Source organism: Taudactylus pleione, unplaced genomic scaffold (assembly GCF_031769625.1).
Source record: "Taudactylus pleione unplaced genomic scaffold, aTauple2 ptg000006l, whole genome shotgun sequence".
Taxonomy (NCBI): Eukaryota; Metazoa; Chordata; class Amphibia; order Anura; family Myobatrachidae; genus Taudactylus; species Taudactylus pleione.
In genome coordinates this window covers 13,310,140-13,328,827 of record NW_028284409.1, presented here as the reverse complement: position 1 = coordinate 13,328,827, position 18,688 = coordinate 13,310,140, and positions in this window count along the sequence as shown.

Genomic DNA, 18,688 nt, shown 5'->3' with positions numbered 1-18,688 from the left:
CAATACCCGAATAAAATCCAAACATATCTATCGTGTCTAACAGATTGCGTAGGGAAGCATCAACATCTGCCAGAAACATGAGCATATCATCCGCATATAAAGCAGTTGTGTCCACCGCATTACCCAGGGGAAGACCACGAATACCTGAGTGGGCACGTATAGAGCAAGCTAAGAGCTCAATAGCTAGCGCAAACAGATCAGGCGACAAGGGACACCCCTGGTGCTACGACTTAAAGGAACCAACTGGGAAGTAAACCCATTAACCATAAGGCGAGCAACTGGAGAGGAATACAAAAGCTGGACCCATTGTAAAAAGGTAGCACCAAAGCTAAACCTACGAAGCACCTCCCACAAATAAGGCCACTCCACTGAGTCAAAGGCCTTAGCAGCATCCAAGGACACCACGACTGGCACCGACTCAGCAGAATGTGGCCAGGACTGGGGGGCCCAGTGAAAGGGCACCCCTGGCTGTGGCATCAGTCCCCCATTAGAAAGGGTCCAGGGTTTTAAATATACGGGGGACCTCACGTAAATTTTTTTCTCCGTATATTTAAAACCAGCTCTATCCCTGCTGCCTGTTGCTGGTTTGTAATTTACAGTGGAACCCTACACATTTTTTTCCCTGTAAATTAAGAACCAGGACAGGCTGGCAAGCCCGGGGCTGGTTAGTCTTTTGTGGGGGGGAACCTCACGTCACTTTTTTACATATTATCCCTATTTTCACCATTTACAGAAAGAAACATACACAAATCACAATGATTTGTGTATATTTCTGACCATCTCGCAGCTCAGGGGGTTGAGAGTTTGAAAGGTGATTTTGACAGAGAGTTTGCTCCTATCTCACCCAAACTTATCATCCCGATTTTTGGTAAATTTGAGAGATGTATGTTTTAGGTGAAAAGTACTTCCGATTTGGCTTGATGGTGATAAGATTCGAGATTACTATCTCACCCAAGTTTTACGAGTGAGATGAGAGAAATCTTTCTCTAATTCACCCAACTTTGCCTTTAGTAAATTAGCAAGCAGGGAAAAAATCAATAAATCACCCGAGATGGTCATCTCGACCTATCTCGATTGTTAGTAAATTTACCCCCTAGTGTTGTATCTCATTTCTAAAGTCAGATTTGTCTCTAATATACTTTTTTTGTTTTTTTAATAATTTCTTTTTCATTTTTATTTATTTTCCTAATAATGTTCTCCTCCATGTCTTTGTAAACCTTAAGTTTTAAATTGTCTCAATGTCATGTACTACATTTTATTATTATTTTCCCTAATCCCTGATAAATTCAGAGAGAATGAACAGGAATCCAAAATCTAGAACCATTCTTTTTTGAAACTTTCAGATTCCCTATTGAAGGATGGAACTATATCTAGCTTGAGACCCTTAGGACTAATCTTATCAGCCAAATATTTTTCTAGGGAGTCCATCTCCCAACATATCTACTGTCTTTGAGCAGATATTTATGTAATATTTGCACACTCTCTAAATTCTCATATATCAAAATCACTGAGTGGCCCAGGTATACTAGGTTTAACATCATATGGGTACTTGAGGATTTAAGGACATTGAATTAGAACCTCTATACACTCCTGCCTATACCTTCTAATATCCTACCTATACCTTCTAATATCCTGCCTATAAACCTCTAAGGATGACGCTATTTTGCGTACGCAGTCATATAGTAAATAAAGACTCCAGACCTTGAACCTGTGGTTCCAAAGCACAAAGTGATATTTCAAGTAAAAGTACAGTCAGTTACATGCTATGATCCAAGTACAATTTAGCGCAAAGAAATATACAGACCCAAGTACAGTTATACATATGCAGCGCTTCTGGACCAGATGTAGGCATCAGCAAGAAACCCCTGTCTATCAGCATTCAGCAAGAAGACTCAGACTGGGGTCACAACACACACGTTTATACTCTAACAGAAACAGACCACACAATAGAGAGGCTTGTCGCTGATGCCATTGGTTCCCAAGAAGGATGCATCTGTTGCAGAGCATTTAACAGGTTGATTCAAATAGACACAGTCCAGCCTCTAACAACTGGTTGTCTCTGGTTTCCTGCCTCATGCACATCCTAACAGTTGGTCATATAATGTACATTTCGGTGCTTTAAGTCTCTGCGGTCCATAAGTTGAGAATGCATGTTGCGATCTTCACACTGACAATACCAGAATGCTGTTGAAAGAGTGCAGATCAGTATAATATCAAACATGACTTACTTATTATGTATTAAACCTTAGCTACCAAATAACCTTTATTTCACAGCAATTATAATAAATGAACAAACTTGACTCTTATACTTTAAAGCTTATGAGACCTTTTATGTGAATATGTACTGTATAAGTATTTGGGTTTTGATATAAAGATGCTAGTTAACTTGGGGCAGATGCGTGCGCATAAAGCTAACAAACAGCGTTTTCATACAGGATCTTATGCATTTGCTAATATGCGACTAGTTAACAGCGCAATTGTGCGTATTTATGTGTGTATGAGAAATGGTGTAAGATGCAATTGCATGATGCTAATAGTAACATCGCCATATGTACTTAAGTGTGAGTTTAGCTAAAATGGCGCTGGGCGGCCATTCGCAAAATGGCGTTTTGCGATCTGATTTACAAGATGGCGTCTTGCGGCCAGTCGCAAGATGGCGTCGTTACGACCTAATTTTAAGCTGGTCTTGTCTCAGCCAATTATCAAGCTTCGACAGATTGATTTTCAAAAATGTGCCCATGAAGAGACTACCATCAGCATCTATCTTGACCTCTCTGTTGAGAGCATACAGTATATTTTGACTCCATGGCTATTTACATGAGATCTTTGAAAGAGGTATGCAATTAATCTCAGAATTCTGGAGAGCATTGTCTAAGAACCTCAGACATAAATCAGTTACTCAACAACATACCACCCTCAGTTGAATGGCTGACTAAAAGGTCAATCAGGACCTTGATAAATTAATCAGAATTGCCCAATAGAATTGATTCCACTGCTCCATGGGCAGAACTTGCCCATAATAATCTTTATCACACACTGTCTACTATGTCTACATTATCTATTGTTTATGGTATGCATCCACAATTACTTGTGCAATCTTCATAACCAGTCTTTAAAGTTCCTGCTGTTAACCAGTTTCTCCGGAACTTCTCCAATACCTGGGCATGAGCAAAAAATAGTTTCCTTATGGCCTCTAAATACTACAAATTATCTGCTGCTAGGGTGAGAAAGAAAGTGCAGAAGCTCAATCCTGATGATAAATATTGACTTTCAACACGGCATCTTCATTTGAAAGTACTTTCCATGAAGTTCGCTCCATGGTTTGTTGGGTGTTTCATTGCGTCTCAATTGATTATTCCAGTAGCATTTCACGTGGAACTGCCTAAAGCTGGCCACAGACCTAAAGATTATCATTCAAACCAGCCAACTATTTTGCTGGTTGGAATGAAAATCTATTAATGTATGGGAGCAAAAGACAATCATCCAAATACTGGAAAACAGATGAAAATGTTCGTTCAGACAAGTTGGTTAAATCAGTTTGATATAAGTAATTTGTCTGACGTTAACCACTAGTTTTGTCCATTTTCCAGCATTTGGGAGCAAATAGTCGTTTCTCATACATTACAAGATTTTCATTACAACCAGCCAAATAGTTACCGTAGTTGGTTGTAAAGATAATAATTAAGTATGTGGCCAGTCTCCCAGTTCATTCCAGAATTCTTTAGTTAAACCTTTGGTGTTGAGTCCATTTTCTACTTTTCAGTCACATTCAGATCCTGTTCAAGATCAAGAAGAATTTGAGATTAACACAACTTTTTTTCCACAAAATATATATACAGTACTGTGCAAAAGTTTTAGGCAGGTGAGGAAAAAAATGCTGAAAAGTAAGAATGCCTTAAAAAATTGGAGTTCTAAAAGTTTATTTTTATCAATTAACAAAATGCAAAGTGAATGAGCAGAAGAGAAATCTAAATCAAATCAATATTTGGTGTGACCACCCTTTGCCTTCAAAACAGCATCAATTCTTCTAGGTACACTTGCACACAGTTTTTAAAGGAACCCGGCAGGGAGGTTGTTCCAAACAAATTGGAGAAATAACCACAGTATTCTGTGGATCTAGGCTGGCTCAAATCCTTCTTTCTCTTCAAGTAATCCCAGACAGACTCGATGATGTTGAGATCAGGGCTCTATGGGGGCCATATAATCACTTCCAGGACTCCTTGTTCTTCTTTACGCTGACGATAGTTCTTAATGACATTGTCTGTATTTTTGGGGTCATTGTCCTGCTGAAGAAAAAATGTAGAGCCAATCAGATGGCTCCCTGATGGTATTGCATGATGGATAAGTACCTGTCTGTATTTATCAGCATTGAGGACACCATTAATCCTGACCAAATCCCCAACTCCATTTGCTGAAATGCAGCTCCAAACTTGCAAAGGACCTCCACCATGCTTCACTGTTGCCTGCAGACACTCATTATTGTACCGCTCTCCAGCCCTTTGGCGAACAAACTATCTTCTGTTACAGCCAAATATTTAAAAATGTTTCCACACCTGCCTAAAACTTTTGTACTTTACTGTATATATATATTTTAGAGTGTTTTACTACTTGATTGACTGGAAAGGCTTCCTGAAGAATGTTCTTGGGTCAGAGCCAGGGGCAGAACTATGGGAGACAATGGAGGCGCCTGCCGCCGGGCTCCAGCTCTGAAGGGGCATCTACTCAATTGTTCACAACATGTTCACCCCACTTAGGGCTGTAATTATATACCCGTAGTATACCGTCACGGCCGCCCAATACATGGCACTCCTTCCCGGCACCTGAGAAGCAACCATAGACTAGAGGAGAGCTCTATGTCAGACCATCAGCAGCCACCTTCTTCTATCTGGCCTGTCTGCATGCAAATTGCTACACTGCAGTGTCAGCAGCTGTGACGGGGGGAGGGGCAATAACTTATAACTTGCCTCCGGGCATCTGGGATGAACTTACGCCACTGGTCAGAGCTGAAAATGTTCATGCTTCACACCTCCTTAAAGACTTCCAGAAAATATAAAAATATATCCTGATAAGCCATTTTTGAGGTGTTCTGAGTCCACCCTAAGGAGGAACGTACCCCTAAATCGGATTGAGACATACCAGTGGTGGCTGTGGCACTTTTATCCTTGCCTCACTGGCATCCTGTTGCCAGTCCTTTGGGGGCATCTGTCAGGTTTCTCCAACCACTGATAGCGGCAGTAGCTTCCGGCAGTGATCAGTGTCTTGCTGCTGTCCTGGTCCTGTGCAGCCAGGACTGGTGCCAACAGGGCAATGGTGGGCAGCTGTGCCAGCACCAATGCAGGGCCTTGCTTCCTTGGCGACCTCCATGATGACACTGCCCTAGTCCAGCTGTGAGCATATGTGTCACAACTTTGAGGACATATGGGGCACTACTGTGGGGGCATATGAGGCACTGTGTGGGCATATGGTACAATAATGTAGTGGCATATGGAGAAATACTGTGGGGCACATGGTGCACTATTATTGGGGCATATGGGGCAATATTCTGGGGGACATATGAGGCACTATTGTGGGAGCCTATAGGGAACTATTATGGGGCTTTTTTAACTGGAGCACTACTGTGGGGGTGGAAGTACTACTGTGAAGACATATAGGGCATGACTGTGGGGGCATATAAGGCACTATATGGGGGCATATGGGGCCCTACTGTGAGGACATATGTGGCACCATTGTGAGGGCATATTATTAACTCTGGGAAATTGTTGCGGAGGAATGTGATTAAATGGAGGACTACTGTGAGGTGAAGGCATATGGTGCACTACTGTGAGGGCATATAGGTCCCTATTGTTGGCAGCATATGATGTACTGTGGGGGCAGATAGAACATTACTATCGGGGGAAGATGAAGCACTATTGTGGGGGAATGTTATTAACTCTGGGACGCTACTAATATTCCCTTCTCTTAGAGCCTGGATGTGCTTTTTCTAACCACGTTCAGGATCCCTGGCCTCCTACACACCCGTGTAACATGCTTTATGATCAGGCCGTTGCTGGGTACAGCCCAGTCAGTTTGAAAGTGTTTTCTTACCTATATAGTGGAATAAATGGGTCAGAAGAAAAAGAAGACTCTTTTGTGGGGGGCACTATTTATTTGTATTATTAAAGTATTAAAAATTAACTTTTAATTATATACTTTTAAAATATAGTTGGACATACAAAACACAAAAAAAAATTATAAAAAGAAACACATATAGGAAGTACTCCTATATGAAATCCATGCCCTGCTGCAATAATTCAGTAATAAATAGCAGATATTCATAACGAAATTCCCATCAGATAATGGCCGAATTATCAAGACTTAGTAATTGTTAAGCATTTTCAGCAAAATGATATATTGAAAAAGCACACCTAAACACCATGCACATGCATATAAGCACCCTGCTGGCTGAGCATGATCATGTCAGTTACATGGATTAATATACAGGACTCACATAACTCGCAGGATCTAGAGCTGCGGTATACAAATGTTGTGAGTTTGTGACAAGCCTGTCATCATGGGAGGAAATGGGAGCCACACAGTGGGAATTGGAGAGGAGCACACCATGCGGGTCCAGAATGCATACAATAAGTGTGTGCATCTGCCGGCAACATTTTGTAAAACAAAAAGACCTGTGCCCAAAATGAAAGGGAGTGAGACGGATCCGGTGATGACCAGGATGAGAAGGGACTAGAGCCAGGGAAGAGAGAGCCAAGGGCTGGTGATGCGCTGGCTGCTGACATCACAGAGCACATCAGTCATGTGACTGTCAGTGGTGATGTTGTAGCCTGCTGAGACCAGCACTTGGCTAGTAGTTTAGTGTATGGGGTCGAGGTAAGGACATTGGACCTCATTCAGAGTCGGTCGCAAGCGCTGAGTGCTCGCAACCGACTCAATGTTTTGGTCCTGCGCATGTGCAGTGGCCGCACTGCGCGTGCGCAAGCCCCGGAGCGAGAGAGAAACTCTCTCACTCCGGAGCTCACTACAAAAGGGGCGGCTGTCGATGTTGATTGACAGCTTGCCCCGTTTTGTAGGCGGGGTGGGGGGGGGTTACACAAACGGAGGCGTTCCTGACGGAATGCTTGCCAATTTGTGGGCGGCCGCACTGACATCAGCAGTGATGTCAGTGGGGAGCTTCCTGCTCGATCAGAGCAAGAAGCTCCATGGGGCTTGCTGCTGCCGAGACCCAACCTTAGGGTCTCGTCGCAAGCCCCGATGGTCGTGACGGTCTTGACCATCGCGACCATCACCCTGGTCGGTCGCTAAGCACTCTTCCTTTTTTTGTTGCGCAGCTCAGCAGCGCCCTCCAGGGGCAGGTGCCCTTGGTAGCTGCCTAATGGTAGCACTGACCCTGTTTAACAGTTTCCAATACCCCTTTTCCACCAAAATCTCGGGTCCGACCCAGGATTTGAAACACAGGTTGACCCCTTTCACACCGGATCAGCGTCATTCACACTGCACTCACTGCAGTGGAACTCTTTTGCCAGTGCTTGGAGATGACATAATCCGACCCGGGTTACCCGTTTACACTGCCCCTTAACTCGGGTCTCTCGTGTCCAATCCTGGTTGCAACCTGGGTTGGATTCCGGGGTCACTGGACCTGGGTTATTTTTTTGGGACCCTTTTCCAATGAACCACGACTTGGGTAGACCCAACAATAACTCGGGTAATTGCAGCAGTGGAAAAGTTGTATAACTTAGATATCGATCTTTCTTCCATTTGAAGCAATTGCTTGTCATGTAATCAGGGCAGCCATCAGGGGGTCTTCCAGCACTGGAGTCCTGGGCCCGGACTCTCGGGGGCCTACCCCTACCCCCCCTCTGCCGAACAATAACAGTGAGTAACTGACAGGCCCAGCCCAGGAAAGACCTCCCACTCCACCCATTACCAACGCCATGGCCGAACACTCGGGGTGCCTGTCTGCTCCTAGTACCAGCTACTACTGTCCCCTTGAAAGTGAGTGACAGGCCCGGAAGGGGGTCCGTTCCTACCGGCGTGACACCTACTGCTACCCCTCCCCCCCGCTGCTGCACAATAGAAGTGACTTGTGAGTCACTTCTCACCTGGCCTTCCCAGAGCCGACATCCCGCTCTGCCTCCTCCCTACATCGCAGCCAGCCCGTGCAATAAAGTTTTTCTTTTTAGCCGATGTGGCGTGACGTTATGAGAGAGAAACCGCGGCATGTGAAGAGAACTGAGGAGCAGCCAGAACAGAAGAAGGAGCGAGGTAACTAAGGTAAGTATCTGGGGTTGTTGGGGGGCCTTGCCTATTTTGGCAACACTGCACGTAACCCCCGGCCCCTCTTTTTGTAGATTGAAACATTTGAGCAGACAGCAGTCCCCATAAAAAACTACTTGAGGACTGCTCTGGGGAAAACAGAGCAGGGATCTCCGATATCTGCCTTAGATCCCTGTTTGAATATATGAGGGATCCTTAAGTGATGTGGTAGTCCTCTGAAAACTCTTTTTTTTTTGAGGATTTTCAACTATTATCCATTGATACATCTCACCCATAATCTTTACTGTGGCTATTCTTAACATAAAATGAACCATTTAATGTAACAATAGCAAGATCCACTAGATGGCTTCTTAGTGCTGTGAGGACAAATGTGTATGTTCTGTAATAGTGATACCAGAATAAATGACTTGCAGCTTGTATGATCTTCAGGGAAAGCCCAATTGAAAAATGTATTATATGTGGAAGGTTTTTTTTTTGCTTCTGTATATTTTGCTTATTTCTAAAATAGGATAATATTATAAATAGGAGTAGAAGTAAAGTAGGAGTAAAGTCATAAAATATACACTAGTGCCATTTGTGTAATATCAATCAACTTCATCGCAGCTGCTTTGCGAAAAATATGCAAATGTTGCAAACTCCGAGGATTTTATTAAAACACCCACCTCCGGCTTGTCAATCTAAGCATCTGCATACAAAGACGCAGCATCAGTCAGAATTGAGACACCAGAGACATTTTTATTAAAATCACAGGCTGAAACATGCCCCCGAAATTGGTCACGACACACCTGCGTTTTTGGCGACCATTCCCTGTTACCTCCTCCTAACGCTCCCTGATTGTCAATAACAATGCGAGTAAAAAGTCTCTGTGAGCGACTACAGTAATGTACCTTGATGCATGTGCAGTGTGACTTAGATGCATGCTCGGTTTACCAATTATCCCACAACTGTGTAAATATCGGCATTACGTACTTCTCTGAATCAGGCCATATATGCAAAACATTTTATAAGTAATTGTTGGGACCAGTTATAAAAGAAAAAAATAAATAAACTGAAACAATGTAAAGATCCAATAATTGTTTATGGTCAACACTAATATTGCACAGATTCAGTGCTATTACTTGGGCCCCATAGTGCTAGTATCAATAATTCTGTCATTCTCATTTCAAAGATATTACTTTTAGTTTCTGTGTTGCCCTTTCATAGTAAATCTAAATCATTAGGGACAGATTTAATTAACTGTGAGGTTCTGATGCACAAAATGCAGGTAAATGAGGGAGGGAGATCCTCTATGGCAGGCCTGGCCAACCTGTGGCCCTCCAGCTGCTGTGAAACTACAAGTCCCAGCATGCCTTGCAACAGTTTTAGCATTCCCTAATAGCAAACTGTAGCAGGGCATGCTGGGACTTGAAGTTTCACAACAGCTGGAGAGCCACTGGTTGGCCAGGCCTGCTCTATGGGGTGTGAGCAAAAACGTTCAAGGATATTATGACTGCATTACATTATGGTATCTGATGGAACCTTGCAGCTAATTGAATCTGCCCTTAAGGATGTAGTAATTTCCTAAATTATGTCTTTCAGTATGTGTGTGTAAGAGCATACCTCACAATATTGGGGAGTTTGGAATAGGGATGGAGAGGCATGGCCACATGTTAGTCGGCATCGCCAGATCACCGGTGGTAGTGCCAACACCACTATCCCTGCTGCGTGTTTTTAGTGGAACAAATATGCCATCTCATTGCTGCGCCCAATTGAAGCAACTGCCTTCAATACCTGTGACAGGGATTACCTCCTTATCCCCACTGGATAGGAATTGTAGGACAGACCCATTAAATTAGGTCTGTTGCAGTGAAATCGAGATGATTGGGAGGTATGGGAGATAATACTTTAGTTTTGTATCATTGACCAGTCTATGGTCATGTCATGGTACTGAAGAGATTGTAGTGCTCTATGGGCCTGATTCAGAGCCGGACACAATCAGCGCTCGCTCGTCCAGAAAATAGGGGTGGCTATTCAAATCAACCGTTCGCTCTTTGCGGTCTGTTCACGCCTCTAGGTCTGAACGAGCGAACCAAACTTGCGGTCGTTTTTTGAAAAATTACGCCCCCTGGCCGCTCGCATCCTACGTCATGTCCGCTATTTATTAGATTAATCAAGTACATCGACCAGGGTATGAACTGCTCGCTATTCTTGGGGTTGGTTTTTCCTACCACAATTTTGCGAGCAGTTCTGACTATAAAATAACCCAGTGACATGGTCAATGACGCTGCTGTTTTAATTATGCACACCCATAAAACGCCCGTTTTGACCTTTAAGCACGCCTGCGTTCGGATCTCCACTCCCCGTTTTCAAGCACCTTCCCCCGTTACCACCCACATACGCCTCTTTCTGTCACTCAAATTATCAGGCATTCGCTATTTTGCGAGCACATGAATTTCGACCGCCCTGACTGGTTCGCGCATGCGTATAACGATCCGTACGCATGCGCAGTTGGGCAAACATCGCTCGGAGCGAACGAGTGGCCGCTTACGAGCGGCTCTGAATCAGGCCCTATGTCCTGCTTAAAAAAGGTTGTGCCACCCATAAGTTGCACAGATATAGTAAACAAGGAATGAATACTGTGGATACTGAATTGATGATAAAGTATGCTAGAAGAATAAATGCTAACCTTTTTTTGTTCCTAGAAGGGATGAAATTGGTGCAATTGTTTTCAACGCTAAAATGCTTATAAAAATTTGATGGGTCCTAAACACACATACACAATTGGAATAGTTTTAAATACAATAGAACACTATAATTGTAGGTTGGGTGCTTTCACTCAGAGAAGCGCTTTCACGCAAAAAGAGCATACACAAAATATACAGTAAGCCAGGATGTGCCAATACGGCATAACATAGAAATGTTCCCTATGACTTGACTGCCAAAAGTACATGAAGACAAGAGATCCTTACACAACAATAAAAAAAAACGTAACCTACATTTCCGAAAGACTCATGGATGGGACCAATGGCGGCTCAAGAGGTTGGGCTGCAGCGCAGTCCAAACGTCAAATAGGGGAGCTACACAAACTGCCAGTGAGTAACGGCCAGTAATGTTTGGCAGCGTTTGGGGTGGAAGTTGGTGTGGCTCCCCTATTTGAATTTTGGACTGTTCTGCAGCCCCACCTCTGGAGCAACTGGATGGGATCATGACATCTTTCACTGTGAATAGCATTATAACAGCCCTGCCCCACTGTGCAGGGCTGGATTAAAGGGGCGGCAACAGGGGCGGTTGTCCCTGGGCCCCCACACATAGAGGGGCCCCCACACATGGTCAGTGTGACCCTGCTGAGAACAGGTGTCCAGCGGCACCTGTTCCCAGATGGGGGCCGGACTCAGAAGCCGCGGCTGTTCCATTGCATGCAGCAGCACTGTCAGTCAGGGATTAGTAGGCACAGGCGCCATGTGGCTTGGAGGGGGCCCCCACAACGTAGTTGCCCCAGGGCCCCCACAAGCCTTAATCCGCTTCTATGTCATGGGTGATGGACCACTATGATGCGAATCACAATGATGCACGCCATACTTCCCACCAGGACCTCTCTCTATCTTGTTGCCGCAGATGGTAATTATTTATAAATTAAATATACCTGAATGATATTAGGATTAAAAGGGAAATTGTTTAAATTAATATACCATAATGATTAAAAGTGGTTTTCACCAAGTATATATATTTTTCGTAGCAAGGAGTTCATATGTGTTTGTATATATACATGTATCAAATAGGGAATTTCTTGAATTAATGTACATCAAATATATTTGTTTGTTAGGGAGGCAGTTTGAACAAGTTTTGCTGCTTATGTCATAAAACAAAGGAATGACACTAGTATGTGTACTGTAGGCAACACACACATACAATAAAGATTGGAATCAAAATATAGCATACCTTGGACAATTATAAACCAGCTCATCTATCGTCCAGGCCAGGAGCAATTTATCTACTATATCATCAAGAAGGCACATCTATTGATGCTAGCACCTTAGGCAAAACAGATCTGTTTGCACATCAAATAATCTATGGTAAATTGTTTGATGAACAAACGAATACCAAATTTTATGAACCCAAAATACATTCCCTGCTGCCCACCTGAGAGGTAAAATTGAGCTGACACTTTTACAACACTTCAGAATCTGGTTTAGGGAAACCCGTAATTATCTGCCACATTGGACAGAATGGGAGATGGCGAAATTGTATTGAAAGATTTGGTATAAAAAGACACCCTGGGAGCTAGTTAGTGAGTACAGAGGGGCAGAACAGTCTGGAGAAAGGACAGTGTAGTCCAGAGTCCAGGGAGAGCGGACAAGTAATACCCCTTTTACACCGGAGCTAAAATCTGGGTTTTTGAAGGGTTAACCCGGGCAGCTCCCTGGTGTAAAAGGGGAGAGAGTTGGATCGCCGGGTCGAGTGACCCGGCAATCCAACCCAGGTAACTAGCAGGGTTTAACACGGTCACGATGACCTGGAGTGCGCTGCTAGCCAGCCGATTGGTCCGGCTTCAGTGGCGCTTGGAGATGATGTCATCTCCAAGCGACCACTTTCACTCTGCAAATGCCGGGTCTATGCAGACCCGACTGCGGTGTGAGCGGCGCTGACTCGGGAATATCCCGAGTCGGCGCTGGCAAAATTCTGGGTCTGATCCGGATAAGAACTTCGTTCCAACTCCGGGTCAGACCCGGAATTTAGGTGGAAAAGGGGTATTACTTAAGTTTTTGTGCAGGAGGAAGTACGGTAACTATAAATACTTGCAAGTATATAATTCTTATTATTAATTGTCTAAGTTTGTAAAATTGTTCGTTAAGTCTTATGTCTTAGGAAGCATAAATATAATTAGTATATATGTCTCTACTGTGTATAACATATTATGTATAATTTGATTTGCTTGTAAATAAATATCAGAAATCAGAGCTTGAATTTCACGTCTGAACTCACTGGAATCATAAATAATAATTAATACATATGAGAACTGCATATGTTTGCAAATATATATATATTTGTGTGTGTATATATTAACATGTGTGATAAAACACATGTTAATTGAACTTTATCTATATTGATAATATATATATAAATATAGTAAACAAATATTATTGGAGAGTCCATCTTTAATAATCGGCACCCATGGTATAAATATAATATATAAAAACAATTCCTCTACAATCTCCAGTTCATCTTTTAAAAGTAGATATATTTCACACTGCAGTTGTAATGTATGTGTGCGCATGTGTCTGACAGAACTTGAAATGTATACAATCAGGTTGGCTAACTGCAGACTTTCTTTCTGGCTGCCTGCAGGCTGACAGAAAGAAACCAGAAAACAATATATAAGGAGCGCAGTCCACAAACAGTAAATATATTAAAATAAAAATAGACTTATTGCAAATAAAGATTAATATAAAATCTTCATTAATTAATGGTAATACAGCTAATGAACATCTGCACTATGGGCCTGATTCAGAGCCGTTCGCTATTTGCGGTCGTTCGTTCAAAAACAAGGGGTGGCTATTCAAATGATCCGTTCGCAAATTGCAGTCTGTTCACACCTCTAAGTCTGAACGAGCGAGCAAAACATACGCTTGTTTATTTGTTAAAAACGTCCCCTGGCCGCTCGCACCATACGTCATGTCCGCTATTTATTAGATTAATCGAGTACATCGACCAGCGTATGAACTGCTCGCTATTCTTGTGGTTGGTTTTTGCTACCACAATCTTGCGAGCAGTTCTGGCTATAAAATAATCCAGTGACGTGGTCAATGACGCTGCTGTATTAATTATGCACACCCATAAAACGCCCGTTTTGACCTTTAAGCACGCCTGCGTTCTGATCTCCACTCCCCGTTTTCAAGCACCTTCCCCTGTTACCACCCACATACGCCTCATTCTGTCACTCAAAATAGCAGGCATTCGCTATATTGCGAGCACATGAATTTCGGCCGCACTGACTGGTTCGCGCATGCGTATAACGATCCGTACGCATGCGCAGATGTGCGAACATCGCTCGGATCGAGCGTACTGCCGCTAGCGAGTGGCTCTGAATGAGGGCCTATATCTTTAAATCCTCATTATTAGGAACCTGCAAGTGAATAGCTCATTACACAAAAGCAGCTGTTTTTCAAGAATCATAAACAGACTTGATACGCATTTATTAGTATGATATTATTTCAATCAAAGATAGTCCAGCTGGTTACATGCAAACTTACTATGTATATATTGATTATTATTTGCTAGCCAGTAGTCTGCAGATTTGTTTGTTAATAGGTTAGAAAGCAAGTCAGCAGGTGATTAGTATTGATTCCAATAATGCATAGTCACTCTCTTTGTCTGTTTGCCCTGTTAAAAGAAAAACCAAAGAAATCCCCAACAAGTCAGACTGATCTCATAAGTATAAATCACTGCCTCTATATGTTGTGTTTTTTTCTTTTTTTCTTGTCTAGATTAAAACTTCTCCCTGTCATTCACATGTGAAAGAGTATTAAGTGTTAAGATCTGCAAACCACTGTGTAAGACTTCTAGGGGTAAATTTACTAAAGTGAGAATTTTTAGAAGAGGAGATGTTGCCCATAGCAGCCAATAAGATTCTAGCTATTATCGTCTAGAAGGTGCTAGATAAATGATAGGTAAAATCTGATTGGTTGCTATGGGTAACATCTCCATTTCTAAAAAGTCTCACTTTAGTAAATATACTGTACGCCCTAGAGTCCAGCAGACGAGGTCTTCTGCCAATAACAGCCAACCGTTGCTCCCTTAGAACTGGATACACTCAACAGTACTTAGGTGGCCACCTGGTCTCAAACTAGAGACAGTAGGGGCTTACATCACAATCCTGCAGATTACAGGATGTTATGCGGCAGATGGTGGTACTGGATGGCACTGGCCACAGTAAAAGTCACTATGCTGGAATAGTTGCTGTGTAGTGACCTGAATGACGAGATGCAGCTTTGAGAGTAGAGATGAGACTAAGAGGGCAGGATGCGGCTTTGGGAGCCGAGGTGCGGCCTTGAGGGTGGCGGTGTGACTCCAAGTAAAGGATGCTGCCTTGGGGGCTGCAACGTGGCCCAGAAGATATGATGCGGCCTTAAGGGCCAAGGTGTGGCCTTGAGGGCAGAGAAGTTGCTCCAACAATATGATGCAGCCTTGGGAACCAAAGTGTGGCCTTGAGGGCCATGATGCGGTCCAAATTTTATGATGTGGCTTTAGGGGCTGTGGTGTGACCTTGAGGATCATGGTGCAGCCTTGAGGGCCGAGGTGTAATTTACATGACACGTTGCGATCTTGAGGGTAAAGGTAAGTAGGCCACAGGCAAGTGCTGCTGGTGTTGGTAGCATGAGTAGAAATGGTAGATGGCTGTTAGCTAGGGATGGAAGTCGCCACACAGCAGTGAATGCTATGGGTGCTGCGAGACCGTAGGCTTAGGATGACAGCAGGGTTGTAAAAACAGCCAGGGATACAGACAAGGCAATCTTAGGACACGAATTGGCAGGATACTGGCAGACAGAGACTCCAACAGACTGACATGAACTAGGACTCACACAGGAAGTGTAACCTATAACCGGCAGCGTGGCATTGGTCCAGACAGACTAAAGAAAGATACTCCACCAATGAGCTATGGGTGCACAGATTGATTGATGACTGACAGCTGGGAAACTGCACGTCTATATCCGGCAGAACCAGCAGTACCCACAGCCATCTGTCGTCTTGGTCTCCTAACAACTGCAGGCACCATCCCAGTTTGGAATACACGATCTGAGCAACCACTATTTTATATTACCTATTGACACCTCTCAGGTTCTACAACAATAGGTCATATCAATAGATTATGGACCCAGGCCACTAACATGACCTCAAGTGTGAAGTTTGCAGAAAAGTCCTATATTTGGACCAGTACAGTAAATGCACAGTGCAGCAGCCAGCATGAGTGTCATAAGCTTGAGAGGCTCAAAGAATCACACCGCATGGAAGTTCACTATGAAGTTGCAACTGAAGTGAGAGAAGTTTTGGAAGATCACAAATGATCCAGGTGACAATCCAAATTCTGATGAAGTAGACAGAGTGATGGAAACCATTAGCCTAGCTGTAGAAAAGCACATGTATCTCCATAATTGGAAAGCATCAGCACATGACATTTGCTTGCATGCAGCATATAAAGATAAAGGTTTAATTAGGAGGATAAACCTAAGGCATACACTCTACAGTATCAAACTGAGTGCATGCAGAAATATGAACAAGTACATTGACAATATGTTATCCATATCTCAGCGGATGACATATATAGGAGTCCAGGTGGATGACATGAAGGTTGCAATGGCAATGCTGCAGAATCCAATGTCTGAATTAAATTTCTCAGTGGTGACTTTGGAATCCTGTGTGACTAAGCTATCAACGGAGATTGTGAGGGCTAAACTGTTCAAGTTCAGAAGCACATACTAGTTGAGACAAATCCTGAAAGTCCTGCTTTACCCACAAAGGGCACTAAGCCCAAAAGGCCTAATACAAGTGTTTCATAAAGGGGGACAAAAAGTCTTTAAATGCAGACTGAGAGACTCAAGTGGCATGCAGAATTAACATGATAAAAGGAATGCAGTCGCAGGAAAGATTGCTGGTACATGGACATAGGAGCCACAAAACAGTTCAGTTGCAATCAATAATGGTTTACATCATTGAGCATGTGTGACCCTATAACAGAGGGATGAGAGACAAAGTCCTTATAGCAACAAAAGTCAGGACAATCATGGTGCATGGTGAGAATAAAAGGTTAAACCATAGTCATAGACATCTAGGATGTATTATTTGTGCCAGATTTAGGGACCACCCTCATTGCCATAAGTGTCCAAGAAGACAAAGGATTCAAAGTCAGGGTTACAGAATGCAAATGTGTTGTGCAGAATAAAAGAAGGACTATAATAGCAACAGCAACCCAGCGCCAGCAACTATCCTTCCTAGATACAGAGGAGTGTTATGCGATGATGGCCTCTGATTCAAGTCAGTTCATGAAGCTATCACTCAGACATCTAGGCCACCAGTGGTATGAAAATTTCTAGAAACTACTTGATGGGATGGTGGCAGGAATAGCTGTAAATGATACAGAGAGCTGTATAATGGGTATACAAACCTGCTCTCCCTTCCCAAACTCAGCAACCAGAGCTGAGGCACCACTAGTATTAGTGCATACAGACATGTGTGGTCCAATGGAGGTGAAATCGATAAGTGTGTACTGATATTTCCTAGCATTCAGCTATAACTTCACAAGAATTACACACATTTACCAATTCAAACCCAAAAGTGAAGTTGTAAACAAAATTGCAGACTAGAAGATTTTGGTGGAGACTCAAACAGGTTAGAAGTTAAAAATCTTGAGATCTGATAATGGTAGGGAGTATGACAATAATCTTCCTGAAGAAATATAGTTTGATCACCAGCTAACCATTGCATACACACCAGAGCAGAGTGGTGTTAGTGAGCATGCTAATGCACAATTGTGGACAGAGCACAAACTATGTTGAGTAACATGGGCTTAGAAAAGAGCATTTGGGCAGAAGCAGTATATGCCGCAGTATTTCCGAAGAACCATGCATTCACAGTAGCTGTAAAAGGCAAAACACTGCTAGAGGTGTGGTCTGGAAGCAAGCCAAACATTAATCATCTCAGAGTCTTTGGGTGCAGAGCCTTTGCACACATTCTTAAGAAGAAATGTAAGCTGGATATGTATCAAGACAGTAATGGATACAGACTATGGGACATTACAAGCAAGAAGCTTATACAATCTAGGGATATGGTGTTCTGTGAAACAGCACCATCTAACATGAAGCTCAGACAAGAGTCACAGCACAAGTTTGTTACTCTGGATATACCAATAGCTGGAAGCTTGTCTGAGTTAGAGATTGCCAGTGTGAATGTCCAATCACAAATCTTTCAGAAATAATAAAGGAAAAAAAAGATATTATGAAGAGCTCTCAAATATCACTTTCTGTGAACCCCAAAATAATGATGAGCCAAAGTCAAGCAATGACTGGGAGAAATGGATGTCAGCAATAGATAAATAGTTAAGAGCAGCCACAGCTGCATATAAGGAATAAATATAAAAAAGTGAAATACATATATGCTATTTCCTTTACACTTCACTTCTCTTATTAGAGCGGTGCCTTGGGGTGGCTTAGCTGGGCTAGTTTGGGGGTGTCCTGCGCTCTGGATTTGACCTGCCAGGGCCGAAACAATGGGTTTTGTCACCCAGAGCAAGACAGTAATTTGGCGCCCCCCCCCGGTAATTCCCCCATAGTAATGCCCCCTGCAGCAGTCCCCCATAGTAATGCCTCCTTCAGCAGTGCACCTATAGTAATGCCTCTGTACTAGTGGCAATATGGTAATGTCCCCATAGTAATGCCCCTGTAGT